At 34.1% G+C, this 19,887-nt stretch overlaps 1 protein-coding gene across 8 annotated transcripts in view; it reads left to right on the top strand.

Annotated features, from left to right (window-relative positions):
* Positions 1–933: 933 nt before the first annotated feature.
* LOC126873647 (uncharacterized) overlaps positions 934–19,887 on the top strand; it is a 127,367-nt gene continuing 108,413 nt past the window's right edge. For 7 of the 8 annotated variants that reach the window (XR_007692481.1, XR_007692478.1, XR_007692480.1 and 4 more), the window contains exon 1: positions 934–1,367. The gene's annotated coding sequence lies outside the window, so the exon portion shown is untranslated. Of the gene's footprint in view, positions 1,368–18,887; positions 19,003–19,887 lie in introns of all 8 variants that reach the window. The other variant, XM_050634725.1, reaches the window with a different exon arrangement.

Here is a 19,887-nt window from a genome sequence, read left to right as displayed (position 1 = left end):
GATATCCGCATACTGTGTAATTACTAAAGAAACCACAAATTACCAGGTTTTTGATATCTTTTTCTGACATGACCACCCATCTCTAATGCTACAAGCATTCTATAATAGTCATATAATAACAGTCTGTAATAGTTCTTGATAGTATCATCTATCTCAAAGTCGTCCGTAATTTAAACTACAGAAGCTACTAACCACAAGCTTCTCACCTAACAGAGAAAAAAAGAAAATTGGCAAAGAAATCATACACCAAGACATCTATACGTACAATAAGATAGTATAAGGCTGTACATTGAATAGTATCTATCTAATACCGTGACAAAACAGTAGAAGGGTTGTACTTGTGCATTGAATAAAAAGGAACAAAACAGTGATCTAGAGATAGTTGATAAGCTATGGAGTGGAAAAATCTAATTTTTGGAATTTTTGTCTGTTTTGGACTGTGTCTGAAGGACACAGCGAGTGTTTCATCTCGATCTACTTTACAAAAGCTGAAAAATAGCCTGGTATCTGAGTTGTACGCGCTTTTATGTTTGACAGAGGTCATGCAATGGTAGTTCGCGTCTTATCTGTTCTGAAATCGAACCATTTTACAATTTAATATTTTTACTACAGAGTATAAAACATGCACAGGTACCTCGCTTGTAAAAATTCACGTGCTTGAAAATTATTTCCTATATTTTAATAGTCCACGAGATCGAAGTCGCTGGAAAAAGCTAGACAGTCAAACAGAAAAACGATTTCACGTTTACGAGTTATGTTTCGATAGCCAAACTTTATTCCACCCTGAAGGTTCAAAGGGCAGCCAAACTCAAGGAAGCTTACTGCCTTACATATGCAAATGTTTGAAGTCATGGGCCCTTGGCGTGGGGGAAGCGCGCATTGGTGGGGATAGCACGAAGCGATCCTGGCTTTGGGGCGGCAGTCGAGGTTTGTCAGTCGACCAAGTAACACGTGTTACGGTGATCGTCGTCGGTATAAACGCGCGACGAACAACGTGTACGGTCCAATAACCGCGAATCAAAACATAAAACAATGAACATAACCGTGTAACGCTCCGTGAAAATCAATACTTTAATAGTTGGAAATTTTTAACATTAATTTTAGTTCGAAGTTCCTCCGTGATTTCGTACTCGTGTGTTTTTTCGTATCGTTTGTATCGTTTATATACATACATATTTCGTGTGATATCTCGTTCGAACGAAGACTTTACTTGACTAATGGCCGTGCTTTTTGAACATAATTCGCTTCCTTTTTGATCGAAGAAGGAGGCTTTTCGATCGGAGAAGAAAAGAGACTCGCTTCTTTGGTCTAGTGGGAAGAAGGATGGAAGGAAAACAGCGCGTGTGACGCCGAACGTATCGTATGTGGTAAGTGATAACGTTTCACTTTGTAGTTTGATACTCGAAACTAGTCGAAACCGTGTTTGTTATTGTTTCCCCCGGAACACGTGCGCCTACCACGCATACCGTGTTTATATTAGCAAAAACGCACAATGCTGTTAAATCAACGAAGGGCGAAACAATTATATGTATTTTGCAGATATTTTCTAGATTTAAGATCCTCATCGACAAACCAATATAACTTGTATTTTAACAAATTATCGACGTAATTGTTAATAACAGCATATAATTGACTGACAATGGGCGAAACAATTATACGGATTTTAGCAATAAATCAATAATTTATATTAATAACGTACGGCTATATTTCTCTATGTTAGAGTCTATAACGGTTTAACGATTCCATAATGCACGTTCGCTTGTTTTTGTCGTGTGATCCTGTCCCGTCTGTTTGTTGACAAGTTTTTTTCCAACGCTTGTATCCTTGGTCCCAATTGACTTCAATTTGATTATTGACCGTGATTTAGGAAGTAAATATGGCGGGTGACAAAAAGCGCGCGTTTTTGTATCTGCTTGTGTTTTGTAGTTAAGTGCATACCCGCTAGGGGGATGTGTTTTTTATGCAGAGAAATAATAAACATTGATAATATGGAATAATAAGTCTTTTTTAGGAGATTCTTCGAAAAGCAGTGAATTGATTAAGATTGATGGTGTTTTAATATAATTACCATTGAGATTATGATTGTATATAGGGAAGTTTCAATTGGAAAATTTTATCTTTATTTCGAAAAGGGAAGTTTTCCGCTTACAAGTCTTAATACGTTAAAGGTCTCGAGTAAGAATTCCATTAAATGGAGATATTAACTATTATTTTTAGTAAATTCAGTGTTATATAAATGTACATATTATATCACATATTATTAATAGATCAGATTAGTAATTAGTAGACTAGCAATTTGCAAAATTTATTCTATTTACGAAATTTCCATTATTTCGAAATTTTATTTATTTGACTGATTCTATTTCGTGAGAGAATTTTCGCAAAATTTCGGTAATAATATCATGCAAGAGACACTCAGCCGTGTTCTATTTTGGAAAAAAGTATAATATTGCGTCAGCAGGGCAACCATACATGTCGTAATAATATTATGACGTGTAAGGTATTTTATTTTGAACAATAAAGATAAATATGTAGGCGTAGGATAAGAATTCATTTTTCGAAATGAAATTACGAATAAAACAAAAGGGGGAGGATGGTAAATGAGATTTTGATATTCGATCCAAAAACGCATATGTAGGTATCAGAAGGAATTATGAGATTGAATTATGCGTATGAAATTTCACACAATGAGATCTTTTTCATTGGTCGACGTATTTAACATTACGGTTTATTTAATATTAATAAACGTTCAGGTATGCATAATAAATAAAAGCTAGAGAAGGAATTATTTTACGTATAATTTTCTCCCAATGATCGAAAATTCGTTATAAAAATTGAATAACTCGCAGCCTCCGAGAATATACAACGAGTGTTATAACTTTACGTTCGCTAGAAATTTGGCCGTTTTCTCAATTTTCATTCCATTTTATCACAATTGAAAAACCATCTGTCTTCCCATGACAAATTTATATCTCTCTGTTCCAATAAAAATCCTTTTAATTCCGATCACTGTCGTAATCGAATTCTTTTTACTCGTTTCTTTCACAAAAAAAAAAGCAAAGGAAAGGAAAACCGCATGATAAAATTTTGAGTATCAAAAGGACCGTTTTGCAAGCGTAACATAAAAGTATTATAAAAAAGCAAAAATTCATCAAAGCTATTCGCTGGAATTTTGCGACTCGGTTTTCCCCCCCTTTTTACCGCAATATGCATTGGGAATTTTTCTCCGAGGAAATCGAGGAACTAGCAAGTTTCGTGTACAAATCGAACGTACGATATTTCGTGGATTTATCTCAAGCAACGGGGAGCTATGATTTACGAAAAGGCTTCCGAGAATTATATTTGTTGACATTTGTGCATTTATGGCAAGTATAAATGTACAAAAATATAGAACGACATGCTAAAATGCACAAATGTACAGATATCGAAAATAAAATTTCTTTGAAATTATTCTATAATCGGTAATACTTTACAATTTAGTCGGAATTTGCGATTATTTTCAAACTTTGATACATCGAAAAGGGCTATCTAAAAAGGTGAAATGTCACAAAAAAAAAAAGAACGTGTCGCAAACAATTTCCAATCGCGTTAAAGAATATTTTTTATTTTCTAAATGAATCTTCACTTCAGTACGTCGAAATATACGAAAACTCTTATTGGATGATAATTATTGATATTAGAAAGTAACTAAATATTACCCAATGACTAAACCAGTAACTAAATATTACCCAATATTAGAAAGCAACTAAAATAAAATAAAATAACATTGATTACTCGATAGTAAATAAATACCATCGAAGTAAAATTATTTATTCATTCGATCGTTCGTTTGTAAGCGTTTTGAAAATAAACCTTTTACTTTGGATACAACTGTCATTGGCTAAACGAATATACCAACATGTAACAAAAATATAACACTAGTCATACACGCCATGGAAATGAAGACGAATATAAAGTGTCTCTCGTATGTTTTTTAAACGTAGGCAACGATTCACAAAAAGTTCAACTGATGTACGAGTGAGTTGGCGTGTTTACATATACGTATTCGATTAATACAACTATTGGAACGTAGTTGGTCCTGTGGGTGGATGTACAGAACGAAGGAAATCGTCCGAGAATCCTCGAACGAGCTAACACTAGAACTACCACACCAGTCAAATTGACTGGTTTTACAATTTTATTTTAAAATTTCTACTCCATGTTATATTTTTTCCCGCAATGATGTAATGACTTTCGCAACGACAACTAAAAGAATAATATAATGAATTTTATTTTCTTCTTTATGTATTCAAACTGAAAATAATTTTGTATCTAGGCTATTTATACTAATACCAGTCACTTTGACTGGTACTGGTTAAAATGTAAAAGGGTCCTGCAATCTGTTTATCGAGCCCCAATTAACCAGTTTCCTCGTTTTGTACAACTTCGCACACATTTTTCAAATTTTTACTGCGTATCGTTCGATATGATGATATCAGTTAGCAGGAAAATTCCGGATCGATCGCTAGATGCTAAGACTAGAAATACCACAGCAGTCAAAATGACTGGTTCGACAATTTTATTAATGTGCCAACCATCGTTTAGGAATCATAGTCGCAGATGGATTAATACCAAAAATGTACTACATAACATGGAATTCCTTTTGTAGGAAAGTAATGAATCAATAAATATAAAAATATTCTATTATTACGTATTTTTTTAAGACCAGTCATTTTGACTGGTTTTGGGTAGAAATAGCTTCGTGTTAACTATCGATAGTTTTACTGTTAATAGCTGGAAGATTTCCCACCAATATGATACATAACAGTTTACAAAGTTGAAGGCGAATGGGCAACATCGGCAACGAGCCTACGCTCTTCTAATCTAAACATTCCGAGAATCGTTAAAAGTGGATCGTAGTTGTGGCAGGTTGTTGGTACGTGTTCAATCAATTTTATAGAAAACAGAAAGCAGAGATCGAAATAAATTATGAAAATAGATACTTGACACTCGTGTCACAGATTACAACACTAATGGACGATTAGCTGAAAATCTAATTACTTAAATATACGCACAAGCGAATTATCGAGGAATCACGTGGAAGATCGTGTTACTCGCGGAAAGATCGATTCGTCGAGTACACGATTTCGTCGCGTTTTACGATTTAACTGGCTGTTTGATGACACGATGTCTCGCGTGACCGGCTAAATACCTTTACCTCGGATGACGCCTTCGATGTACTCTTGTACAGATTCTATTTGCCAACAGGAAACCTTGGAACATAGACAGTGCATGAAGATCTTTTGCGATGAGTGTTCGCGGTTGTTACCTTTTTGAACACACAAGGAAACTCGTTAACACCGACGTTATAAGTCTTTGGCAATAGGTTCTGTGTAAGGATCGTTGAAAAACTGGAAATTAACGACGATGTCGAAGAAATATAATCGATGAATTGAATGTAGGTAATTTTTGGTTTATTTTTTAAACTATAAGCAGGGAGATTATACAGGGTGGTTGGTAACTGGTGGTACAAGCGGAAAGGGGGTGATTCTACGCGAAAAAAGAAGTAGAAAATATAGAATACAAATTTTTCGTTTGAGGCTTCGTTTTCGAGAAAATCGACTTTGAATTTTCGCTCGGTACGCGTGCACTTTATCACGTCTCGTTATAACGGATCTCACTGTAGATCTTTGTCTCGATTGACGTTATTTTTTAATTTTTTAAATTTTTAAATTTTTAAATTTTCAAATTTTTAAATATTTGAATATTTAAATTTTTAAAATTTAAATTTTTAAATTTTTGAATTTTCAAATTTTTAAATATTTGAATATTTAAATTTTTAAAATTTAAATTTTAAAATTTTTAAATTTTTAAATTTTTAAATTTTTAAATTTGTATTCTATATTTTCGACTTCTTTTTTCGCGTAGAATCACCTCCTTTCCGCTTGTACCACCAGTTACCAACCACCCTGTATATACAGTTGGTGTAAGAAGTATGTCTACACCACTGCGTTTATTATTGTATTTATATATCGTACTAACTAGTTAAAGGATAGCTAAGTAAAGAAATACAAGAGAATCTTTTTCGATTTTCCTCTTTGTGTCTTCTTGTTTCATCTTTCTCCTTTATATCTGTTTGTTTCAGTCGTATTGAATATTTAACGTATGTTTAAAACTTTTGGCTTGTACAAACAAGACCAAGACGTTGATATAAAAATTCAAAATTGAACTACAGAAAATTTAAATTTGCAACACGTACTTTCAATGAAATTATTGTTTATAATGAAAACGCTGCTTACGAATAGCTTGTAATGGCAATGTGATAACTTGTTGAAATACAGTGCCGTATATACGCAGTGTCAAATGTGAAAGGATTAAAAGCTATTACGATGCCAGATTCTGTTCGTCTCTCGTTTCTCTCGAAAGTTTTCAAACTCGTCATTTTTTACCCTCTCGTTTCACTAGAAGTCGCGAAAAGCATCATCATGACAAGCATCGTAATATACTGTTTGTTTATAAAAATCATTAGGAAATATACGTATTTTAAAAATATACCAGTTACATTTGTTATTCTACTCTGTAATTGCAGAAATTTTATTCCGGTGAAAGAGACGCTGTGTGAATTTTTAAATAAATATCGATTCGACCGTATATTTAAGTGCTTTTCCCGAGCTTCTGCTGCGAAAAGTTTCCATTCATCGGTTATCGGTGCGAATATTTTCACGTTCCGTGACACACGTTACGATACGCCAACAGAGAAATAGTACAAATTGCGATCGTATATCCGACGCGCTTGTTCCGCCGCGACGATCTATCAATTATTTCGTTTATTTCGATGTCCGACGAGTTTCGCATTCCCGGCAAGAGAAAAACAATTTTTCGATCGATCTGTTTTCGATTCGTTTCTCGTCGACAGCCGAAGGAACGGCACGGTTCTCTCTGATGCGTATGAATTTGATTAAAATGGATGTGCAATAGAAACTCGGTAAACAATCTGACGCAAATGTGATGAATTTTTGTCAGGTGCCTGTATTTTCCAGATTGGTGAAGAGCATAATTGCATTCTATTTTATTTCCCTAGCTTTTTTTACCTTATAGCATTTCTCTTATGTCATATTTTTTTCTATTCCTGCACTTGTATTTATTGAAATAAATAAATAAATAAATAAATTTTTATGTCAGGCAGTTTCATACGGAAAACTAATATACGTATTTCTAATTGCCTTCTTTCCATTTTCTTGTCTTGTCTTTTCCCATTTTTAATAGAGAGATGCAACTTCTAATAATTAATATTATACAGAATTATAAAATTCCTAACGAAATAATGAAATCTCTGTATCATAATATCGTCCAAATAAAATCAGTTTCATTTAATTCTCCACATAACTGATGCAATGTAATCCGTTCAGTTCATCCGTTGAAGACTATACAACAATCGTTTCATTTCTCCTATTTTTGCATATTACGTGCATTCTGTACATTCTTGCACTTTTATTATGAATTTTCCGTAAATGTATGAAAAATGCGCAGTTTGATACTAACATCCAATAAATAGCAATATATTGTCGAAAGAAAAAGGAAACGTAATACATTTAACGAAGACTTTAGTTGATCCAAACCGTACTTTCACCCCAATAAACTGACCCAATAAAACACTAAGGGAAACCTATAATCGAGTAACCCGATGAACGTCCAACTGTGCTAAAAAAATTAAACACTTATCGACGGTTTGTCTTCGATTTTCCATCTCCATCGATTCTCTTCCTTCAATCCCATAAACTTAGAGCTACTATCGAATCTTGGAAGTATCGACACGAGCTTCCAAGAGAAACGAAGTTTTCTTTAGAAGCAAACTTTCTTCTTCGAGTCACGTTATCCGGGCACACGGTATCGCATTATTTGGTTGTTTAATTAAAAATGCATGGAACACGGATTGGTTTCTCGCGTGAAGAACTTTTCCAAAGTAGAACGTGGGTAGGTGTGTAACTTCCTGTAATCGTTCAGCGGTGCGTTCGATGCGCCGTTCTGCATATATTTTAGCAACGTGTCGAATCTTTTCGAGTTTGGAGCCCCGGGCAATTCCTTTGGAATCGAGAAGCTGAAATATTAAAGGATTTGAATGACCGGGACGAAGATTGTCAATGAAAATATATAGAAAACCTGTAATCTCGTAAGATATGTATTTGCGATTTTAGATTCAACGAAATTATTTTTGCTCTGGCCTAGTGGCGTTGTAGAATAAATAAGAGGTACAGTGTTCTACATTAAGTTGATATTTTTATATAAAAAGGGTAAGGTTTTCGAAGAAGATTTTCTAAAGAAATAAAATGTCAGAAAGTTTCCAAAATGGTAGAAATATATTACATATTTTTGAAAATGATACGTAAAATTTCTCGAGTTTTCGAAAACTGATTAATTATCTCACGATTCATTGCGAGTCTATCCACTACTTACCTAACCTTCGTTAAATAATCAGCAACCCAGCAAACTAATATATCCATCTATTCATTAAAGTGTCAAGGACTATAAAAAAATGTTAAATTAATTATCCCATAATTCTAAAAAGAACTATATCTCAGCCCTGCTTATCTAGCCTTCGTCAAATTAATTCTCAGCTAAACGATACTTAAAATTCCTCCACCGCTTCGTACCTTGAAGATTAACAGACAAGATTACCCAAAAATAAACAACGATCTCGTAACTCCGACTAGCTACTCCATATGAAATTTCCTGACCAACTAAAAAAGAACAGGGTAAAAATAGAAAAATTTCGTTTCATGCTGGTACGATAAAAATCTGCGAATTTGGCGAAGGTTATCGTATTGGAGAACCAAAAGTGGTGCGTGAGCCACAGGTATCCACGGCCGATGGACTAACGTTTGACTATCGCTAATAACGCATAGCGTAAAAGCGGATAAGTCGGTTAACGTGGAACCTTTTTTTTTTTTTTTTTTTTATCAATTTACAGTGAATTAATCCTGAACCTCGAATTATTTTTATCTACGTATAGCGTGACCGAGGGAAATAAGTCGCGGTCGAAAGGAGCGGCATTTTGTGATCCCCAACCGCGAATTATCGTTCCTTGAAAGACTTTTTTCAGACACGCTATATCCAGACCTCGAGATAACAAGTTCGTGTTACAGCAGAACCTTAAGCAGCGATACATAGTTACACGTGTGAATATCTTCTCAGAATTGAAATTCGAAGAAACGTTTTGCAATGAAATGGATCTTCTTACCTTTTTATTCGCGTAAATATTTTTGGAATTTAAAAAATTTTTTTAGGATCGTTGGTATGGTTTAGAGGTATATCCAGAGAAGATGGTAAATAGTTCGTAAGATATTCTTGAAATATCATACGTATACGATGTATAAATTGATATAAAGCGAGATAGAAACAGACAGAAATTATAAAATTCTATGTAAGTAAAGAATCTATATATACATGTATATAATTGTATAATTCCTAATTTATATATTGGAATAGAATTTTATAATTTAAGTATATAGAATTTTGTAAACTATATAGTATATTATACAGATTTAATATTGTAACAAAATTAAATTTTGTTTGTTTATGTCGACTTCGTATGTCGAACAGTGCTTTAAGCAGTTCTTAATATTTCTCGATACATATAGAAGAAGGTACGTTTCATTTTTATTTCTTTGACACAAAGAATCTTATTTCTTCTCTGAAGCTATAGCCATCAGACGACAAATCTATAAATTAAAAGACAGGATTTCTAATTTATATGTTTACAATATACAATTACAAGTAATCGATAAGAAATTGATCTTTTATAGAAGGCAATAATGCTATAAAATTACAAAGAGTGATAGGAAATTAATTCTTGCAAAAAACTAGAAGATATTTTCTAATTGTCAAAATATTCCTAATTTTTCAACAATTTTTATTTCACGAAAGTCGTTCGAACCTCGTATCGCGTAATCCGATGAAAGTAGACAAGAATCTTAGGGAAGAGCTTCTCTCAGTCTTTTTTCGATTTTCCGTGACGTGAAGAATAAGTCGAGAACTATTTTTCAATTATTAAAATATTCCTAATTTTCTATAAATTTTCATTTTACGAAAGTCGTTCGAACCTCGTATCTCGTAGGACAAGAATCATAGGGAAGAATTTCTCTTACATTTTCTGTGATCTTCTCGATCATGTCGAGCAACGTCGCTTACATTTTACATAATATTTTACTGAGTGTGCTGAATCGGCCGGAATATTACGTCGTCGTGATTTATCTCGCCATCCTTTCGGCTTTCGTTTGCGTAACCAAAGGATTGTTTGTAGTGGCGACGATCTTACGGAGATATGTTGGAGCCCTCGAAAGGAAGCAGCTCATCCATCTCGAAGGCCTTTCGCGTTTCTTCTTCATCGTCGTCTTTCGTGTCCTTTGTATGACATATCGATTTATAATAAAAGTGGCTATAGCCGAGAACGGGGGCTGATCGATGACACGACATTTTTATCTATTCTCATTTCTGTTGGTTTCGAGGAAATGGAATGACTATCTTTGAGAGTGGAAGAGGAATGATATTGTTTTCTCGGTCTTCTTTGAAATTTATTGGTTGAAACGTCGGTGTCAGTTTTTCGTCGAGATGAAGCAGAATTGGGGTTGGTTTTTTTTAGAACTGGAAGCTTCTTTTGTTTTTCTAGAGATTGCTTTTTTCTATGCGGAAATGTGTGGTTTGATAACACAGGGCACTGATTAGTGTCTTGCATACTTTGTACTGAAAATACAGTAATTTTCTTCTTGAAATTTAATGGACGTTGATTTTTTTTTTTTAATTAAACGCGCGTATTTTAAGAGAAGATTGTATTCTACTTTTGACAAATTTATGTCTTGGTGAAAGATTCTAATGAAATTTTACGTTGATATTTGTTGCGGCTTTTTCTTAGGAATCTTTTTCTAAAGAAGACAGGAAGATCATTTTTAGATAGAAAAGGATAGAAATCGTCTGTTTGATTTCGTTCGAAAAATAGTCAATAGAAAGTTAATGTGGATTTTTCTCTGCAGCGAAAAGGAATAAAGGATGATTGTTCAAAATTAGAAATGAAGTCTTCACAGCGAAGACCGTATTTTTCTTTTGATAAATTTTTAGATTGATAACATTACTGCTATTTTTTATATTAATTATCGCTTTAATTAACTTGGAAGTCTTGCATTACGATCGAATAGAATTTTCTTGCGATATGATATGGTAGCGATCATTTTCATTAATTCTTCGTTTAATATTTTTCACTGTACTTTCTTTTTCTTTATCTTTTCCGTTTAATCCAATTTTATCTGCAAGCAATTCGGATTAAAACGGAGCTCTCAAACTTCTAATTGAATAATCACGCAGATACCATTTTTGCCTGTTAGATTTATGAATATTAAAGTCATCCTTTAATCAGACCGTATCCTTTGTTTATACGTAATTACTGTTTCCCTGGATAATGAACGCATTTTAGGAAGCTACGAGAGAAATTCCACTGTCAGCGAAAATATCGCAAAGCCTGGACGAGTAAGAACGAATTTATAAGTTAACGTAGAATAAAAATTATTTTAAAATTGCCTGGAATTATAATGAACAGAAGGGGATTATCATAAAGCATTCAGAAAAAATAATTCATCCAGTATCTTCTTAATTCGACAAATCAAGAATTCTTCCTTTTTCTCCAGCTATTTCCAGATTAAAAATACTAATCTAAAGTTTATCCACACAGCCGTCCAATTAGCAATATTTTTCCAGCAAGATTTAGCAATTTTTCTCTTGCCATTTAAGGTCACAAATTTGCGAAAATATTCTACTGAGCTTTTCGATTCACAACCATTCGAGCAGACTATTTAATCTCCGATCTTTACGCAATTTTTATGAACAGACGGGCTTCTGAAGAGAAATTCCCGAAGAAATAAGATCGCGGAAAATTGCTAAAGAAACGTTTCTAAAGGGGTGAAATCTAAGAATATCGTGTATTTTTTGTACAATTTATGCATTTTGAAATTCCGCATAGACGCATAGATACAAACTCTCGTTCGAAAATAGAACAGTCCGCGATTGACTTTCATCAACCTACGTTTCTTTCAATTCCAGAGACAATCTCTGTTCGATCGGATGAAAAATAAAACGACGAATGCGAGAATGTAATCCACTGTTAGTATGACGCTCTACGGGGGGCAGCCGATCGAATTCCGTTCAATTATCAATGAATTACGTCAGTCGGCCGCCTATTTGTCGGTGGCAAATGTCAAAACAAAGAAAAAAACTATTCGTTCTTTGACGCAAGCATCGTGTACATGCGTGTCTACTCTACGATGTAATTTTGTTTCGCGACAGGGTGACTGTACTTTCTTTTAAAACTGGTTCACACACGGCCAATATCATCGATATTGCTTAGCGACAACCAACCAAATTTTTCCTTATCGATAATGATTATCGGTAACCAAAATAAAATTCGGATCATCGATAATAGTTACTAGATAACAAAAAAAAAAAAAAAAAAAATTCCAGACATTTATATTGGTTACTGATAACTAAACTAACCGATAACTACCGATAATGAAAGAAATTTTTATCTTTTATAACTGTTATTCCCAATGAAAATTTTTTACCCAAAGATATGATCCATTGTACCAGGACTTGTAAAATTTGTCACAGAATAGTTGTGATGTTTAGATTAATATAAATTAAATGCCATGTTAATTTAAGTTAATATTTGACAGAAACGGAGAATTTAACGATTTTATTTATGTTCCTTAATCCTTGCGAAAATTTTCCTCTTTGTTGTTTTCAAAAAATATTTAAAGTTACCTGAAAAGTAATTTGTATACTATTCCATACGATCATCGAGCATCCTGGTTTAAAATAATGTATATTTCAATCAGCGACCAGCTGTTGGTCTATTTAACCAAGAAATCTAAAAATTTGGAACGACGTTTCTTTAAACTGTCCGACTAAATTTTAGTGTTCACACGCGACATTTCACTAACGTTAATTGCTTCTTGCCTCAGCTACTGTAATGTCTTACTCGACTATCGCATTAAAATCTTGGTGTTCAGTCACGGCAAGTTACTAAATTCCTTGCTACTCGTCTGCTGTACTAGTCGTGTCTGAACCAGCCTTTAGAGATTAACAATAAGACGCGAAAGATGAAAAGCTCGACGTGACGGTGAAGGATCCTCGAGGCTAGTAGTTTGATCCGTGCGAGGTCAGACGTGGCTCGATAAGCCTCCGACGGATATGCGCTCGGCTCAAGGTCGAGTGTTTGGAACCTCTTTCTGTAATTGGATTAACTAAACTTTCCTCGTTGAAGGAGTGGAAATTTTCTTTTTTAATAAATCATTAGTGGACTGCGGACTTTTATGTAAATGCATATTTTCGAGAATATAATTAAAAAGGTAGAACGTCCGCCAATATACATAGGATGACGTCGATACGCTTGATGCATCATTGATATAGTGCTAGAAAAATTCTTTTAAATTGTTGAATAATTTATAAATTAACCCGTAATCGCGCGTGAAAGATTTTTCTAATCTTCGTAAATTAATCTTCACCTTATTTTAATTGAGTTAGAAAAATTGATTTCCAATCAATTACTAATCAATATAGAATTTTCTTTAGTTTGAACTTTTCAGCAATATCTTTTCCAGGAATATTATTTTAATATACCATCTGCTTATCTCTCTATCTCCTTGAAAATATCTCGCACGTCCGTTTTTCAATATTCTTTTAGCGTCGTTCATAACATGTGCTATATTTTAGATATCGTACATACTTTTTCATATCATTCTATGCATTTCTGCATCTTCAATCGTCCCATAAATGCATCAAAATCTACGGTCTAATTATCAGTGTTATCGTAAATTTAATCATCCGATAATATTCATGGAAAGCCAATATTCTTAAAATAATAGAAAACGTGCAGTGTTTTTTTTTTTATTTCGTTTTAAAGAAGAAGAGGAAAAAAGGACAAAGATAAGGAAGAAACAGAAGAAAACTCATCGAACTGATAAAATGTTTGGATAGTTGTTAATGGTGCCTCGAATGACGGAATTCCAGCGTATCGAATTCCCATTTCAGAAACTCGACTAGTCTATCGTTTCATCTGGACGATGGATCCCAAAGATAACGTTAACCGGAGAAAAGTTGGATCGAGCGGATGTTTTTCTCTCGAGTTACACCAGTAGCTGTATTATCACAGTATCATGCGCAGCATCGAGCAGGAAAAACAAATAGAACGAGATAGAGATAGAGATAGACAGATAGATAAATAGAGAGAGAGAGAGAGAGAGAAGGGTTGGTCGAGAATTTCGCTTAGAAATTCCATCCACGGTATTCTTCCGCGTTTCGTGACAGCGTTACGATCCATACCTTTGCTGGATGCAAATGACGAAGTAATATACGTGCTCTGAGATGCATGAGAACGTGCAACACCGATGACGAGATCAAGCAACTCTATATAACTCGACAACTTTTCTTAATTTGCTATTCGTTACACTCTGTTCTTGTCTGCGAATTTAAGCGTAGTTTTCTCAAGTCTGCAGAGAGAAAGAGTTTCTCCTGTTCATTGTCTTTCTTCTTCTTTTTCTTTCGTTGCAGATGGTTGCACACAAGCAGAACAGTTCCTTCTGAACAATTTTTTATTTTTGGCTTTGAACGATGAAATAGAAACAGTTTTATATATAGATATACATATAGTTTGAAGAGGATTTCCCTAGGAAAAAGTTGCTCCTGTTTCTCATTTCTTCGAGCGAACAGCGATACGCAATGATATTCGTACACTATTTCTTCGATAATTTCTTATTCTTCAATTTGAAAGATGGAATTGCAATGAACGAGATAGCGTTCAGTATAATTTTACATAGTTCGTTAACTTCCTCGACTAGTATTTCATCAATAAAAAATGTTATGCTTTAAAGGTGTGCGATACGAAACTTGCAACTATCGTCCATTGGATGTGTCAAAAATTCCCTTGCAAAACTGGTTGGCAACTAAGTGATTGCGGGTTTTGTCGTTACCACCTAATGACAAAATCAGCAATCACTTAGTTGCCAACCCAATATATGTACATAGAATATGTATAGGGTTGTCCGAAAAGTGTCTTTCTTTTACAGACACGCCTTTTACAACGACGCATCTTTATACAAACATGAAACCTAATCTGTCGAACGTTGTGATGTTTATTTTGATAGAACAAAATGGATCATACGTAATTCAATAAAATAATGTAAAACGGAAAATGTTATGCATCCATTGTTTCCTTATAAAACGAAAGAAACTTTTCGGACGACCTAATACTACGAAAGGAAGTTTCCTAAGACTGCAACATTATCTCTTGCGAATGAACGCTATAGAAAGGAAATTGAAAGATTTCTTGGAAGCAGTTGGCAATATGTGAAGCATTATTGCTTTTATTGCAGGAATGTGCACCTGTGCTTCGAACTTGAAAGAAGACAAATGCGTACGTATATTTAGAGGAAAAGAAATTCATATATTTGAACCAGAGAAAATGATACACGAAAGAAGGTGAAGATAACTTTCTAACTAGATCACCAACAAAGGGATAGATACGAGCCTTTGCTACTTACGTTTCACTCCACACACTTGAGGCAGCCACTCGAGGCGCCTTCTGGTTTCTTTGTCGAACATCTTTTTACGTTTGAAAATTAGGTTTCTAGGAAATTACGATTTCTCAGAATTTTCTCCTTGCTCTTAGCTTTTCCTGCTACACCAGCAATGTTTCTTATTTTGCACATACTATTAAATATTAATATTACATTTTTATATACACACCTCTGTTCATAATCGTCGATGCACTTACGAAGGATTAAATAAATCTGCAAGATCTCATGCGATACCTTAAACCATAAAGATTTCATATATTCAACATATATACATCCATAATTATCGCGTATCACAAAATTTATTCTAAAAATACTTACAAAAATTATTGCATATTTGTAAGTTACTATAAAATGCTATAAAAATATTATAAAATACTATGTAGCGGCACATGAATCAACGGAAGATTCGGATATTATTGTGCCTTGGAATACCAACGTTGTTTTCGTTTGCTAGGTTCAAAGGTAAACGAACTCCGGAAAAAATATTATCACCGTTATTCGTGATCGTCAACCGGAGTTACTTTTTATAATAACAACTGTAGGTATAAATAGACGAACGCGCTCTCTAGGACAGTTCAATGGTAGAGTAATTAGCGAGTATTACGACAAACGTGAAACCAAGTCTGTGAAATGTCGCGGTGTTTGTCTCAACAGAATAAAATGATTCGTACATAATTCGACAAAATAATACAAAACAAAAAACATAGTGCGTCTATTATTTCCTCATGAAACGAAAGAAAGTTTCCGGACAACCTGATAGTTACAGTGATTTTGATATAACTGACTATTACAATTTTATCACTCGTCTCTTTATTAAACGAATCGACGCGTTTAATATAAGTCTCAACTATATCCAAGAACATATTCTGTTTTTCCAAAGGATGCATCACAGGCATCATCTTCACTTATCAGGGTGAAGTTGACTTGCATTTTAGGGATAACGGAATTATGGAGATGAGGTAATTAGAAATTAATCCAAAGTTATGAGAGCCGAGAATAACCGAGAAATGCAAATTTTGGTTTCGTGTAGCTCTTGGTATTATCGGGTGTGTTTCAACTTGCAACGGGATATCTTTGGCAGCTTCAGACTTCCGTAACTCTAGTTCGAAATTCAACGTCTCGGGCCATCACGTATTTCTGATAAATCGCGTCGTTTCAAATTTAAGAGAGTCGTGTTTTATTACGACATTATTGAAATTTCAAGATGTTTCGTGTAACATAAGTACTCTATGCAAATAAAGTAATTTCGTCAGCTCTAGATACACATAGTTAAGATTATTATTATACCTGGTATTTTTATGCATTCATATGAATATAAAAGTAATACAAAATAAATATTATAGTATATATATATATATTTATTATGTGTTACTATACTTCACTATATATACGATAATACAAAAAATACAGAATGCACGCAATATGAAAAAATATCTAACGTATTCAAAGTAAACCACAGTTCATAACATTTAATAAGTGAAACGAAGCTGAATTTCGATAAATATCTTCGCTGTAATTATTATGTACATATGTATATTTCCTATGAACCTTTATGAATACGCGACGCTATGAAATGTTTGTGAATATCGCAAATTTGCATGGAAATTGACGTTAATTGTTGGTATGTTTGCTTCTATTTAATTGTCTGAACTGGCCGCGGTCAATTTTATTCGCAATTTGTTTGATATGTGTTTGCGATACGTAGCACCAACTCGCGATTCTAATAACGTTTCATTGGCGTTTATCAAACTTGTTCAGCAAATATTAGGCGATCGCGCGTATCTCAACCGCGTTGCCAATGTTATTATATAAGTTGTCGCTTTCATCGTTTCACGAAGCCGTAAAATGTCCAGAGGAAAATTAAGGAAGCAAAAATGATGGAAAAATAGGAATTACGTACAAGAGATTTTTAGGATAAATGTAAAAAATGTAAAAACAAAGATAGCGTGTATTTTGGCAGATTAAAAAGCAAACAATAAAATTCACAAAATAACGAGGCAAGAATTAATTAGAAAGTATAATAAAGTTATATAATAGCTTTAATAAATAAATTTGTTTCTACAATTCTCTACAACACTAACTACCATTCTCGACATAGATTCGTAAACCTGTTCGATAAATAAAACACTCGCTTAATTTCTCCTCTTCACGTAATATTTGACATTTTCTTCCTCGAAATAAAACACGAGCGATTTTCCAAAGGAAAAATTACTCCACAAAACCTTCGAATACCACCGACAGAACACATCGTTCAGAAAGGAACGTATGCTTAAACGTAACGTTTGGTTTTCTGTGGAGACAGAAATTGCAAGGGGGAAAAAAAGGTAGGAAATAGTGCTGCTTGTCAGGCAATCCGGTTTTCGTTGGTAGCACGATTTCCACTGGTATAACTGGTCCGATTTGCAGTGCTAAACAGCATTAAAATTCATGAAAACCCCTGGAGTGGCCACGCTCGGCTGCTCGTCTTTGCGCGTATGCCCGTCAAAAGAAATTCAAACAAACGAGTGCCTGTGGCGAAGTGGCTTACACTCGGCTTCTGCCTATAAATTACCACGCGCAGTGATTTTCACGCGCCACGTACAATCTCACGCGAAAACGACCGTCCTTTCCTCGTGTTTTTCACCCACTCACGCGTACGCAACGTTATCTACGACTGAAACGTATAACACATCTTTGTAATCAAAGTCAGCCTGGAAAGCGTCCGATTCTACTTAAAACAACAAGCCGAGAATGTAGAAGAAAATATTTTTACGCGATTTTTCGTTCTCGTGGCAACTGAGTTTGAATATTGTTCGGATGTACGTTTGTCTCACTCATATAAGGACCAACCAAGGATTTATCGTAATATCGCAAATTTTATAAAATTGTAAAATGTAGGTAGAAGAAATAGCTGCGAGGAAAATATTAAGCGAATCCTTGAAATTCTCTTTCATAGCCACGATATTAATTAACGATCGATATATACATAATAACGATAGTGTAAATCGATTGAAAAAGATTGGAAACGAAACGTGGATTCATAATGGGTTAAGGAAAAACGAAGTATAGTAGTCGTTTGGAAAGTTGCATCAGTGCCTCGCAAGAACAATCTGTGTATCCAATTCTCAGAACTTCATTTTATGTTATAAAAGGTAGAACAGAGAGGAAGAAATTTTAAAGGCAAACAATCATTCCATTCTCACTCAAAAGATTCATCTTCGAACTTTTTACAACTTCCATTCTTTTTCCCTCCCTCTCCCTTGAGTCATTTTTAATTTAATATTTCTCACACCTGGCGTCTTTAAACCGTAGAAAAAGATCAATTTCGAGGCCGCTAGGATGGATTCCATGGTATCGTCTGGAAGGAAATTTCGAATCAGGAAAACAAAGGCTGCCTGCAGATGTAGCACCTACTCTTCTGTTCGCAGTAAAGTATAGTCGATTCCTTATATAACACTGAAAATATTCTTCGTATTATACGAGTGACACACATATGTTATACAAATACGAACATTATGTATGCGATTGAAACGAACTATTTATGAAAGATGCAATTTTTTGTTCACCTTCTTTTTTAATTGCAAATAATTTAATAATCTGTTATAATCGTATCCTGTGTCGTTAGTGAACGTTGCCGATCTGTTGCTTTATAGAAACTGCCTGAACATTTCGATCGAAATAACGTATTAAAATTATTTCGTATTTTAACGTATATAAGAAGTAAGATGCGTTTGTGTTTAAATTGCCCGCGTATTAAAAAGTATTGGGGAAGTTTATGAAATTGTAGTTAAGAATACCGAGACCTCTACGAATCATCGTTCATGTAAAGTGGATATATATCGTTGAATTTTATATATGAGTTAAGAAAGGATCTGCATTTGCATTTTCATTTGCATTTTCATTTGCATTCATAATATATTCCAACCGTAATTTTTCAAGCTTCATTAAAAGATTTGTACTGGAAAGAGCCTTGCCTCTTGCGTATTTCATCTGAAAAATTTAAGTCAGTCAGTTACATATTTTCCATCTCGTACAATTCGTGAACATTTTTACCATAACATTACATATGTGATACATACTTTTCATACATGGTCGACAAATCCAAGTGAGATATAGCGGGATTCCGCGTGTTAGAACAAAATTATACTTAATGCTTCGTTAAACAACCCTCGATAGATGGAATCTTCACATCCAAACTCTCGTATTATTTAACTTGCAATTACTATAGCGGTCGTTATATCACGTACTTCTAACTGATTCTAATTTGCAAATATCATCAGTAGACTGCGTTTGTAGAAAATCGAAAACAGTA

The sequence above is a fragment of the Bombus huntii genome, chromosome 15 (genome assembly GCF_024542735.1).
Source record: "Bombus huntii isolate Logan2020A chromosome 15, iyBomHunt1.1, whole genome shotgun sequence".
In the NCBI taxonomy this organism is placed as follows: Eukaryota; Metazoa; Arthropoda; class Insecta; order Hymenoptera; family Apidae; genus Bombus; species Bombus huntii.
Note: the sequence above shows the minus strand (reverse complement) of the source record. Positions and strands in the feature narration are given on the sequence as shown.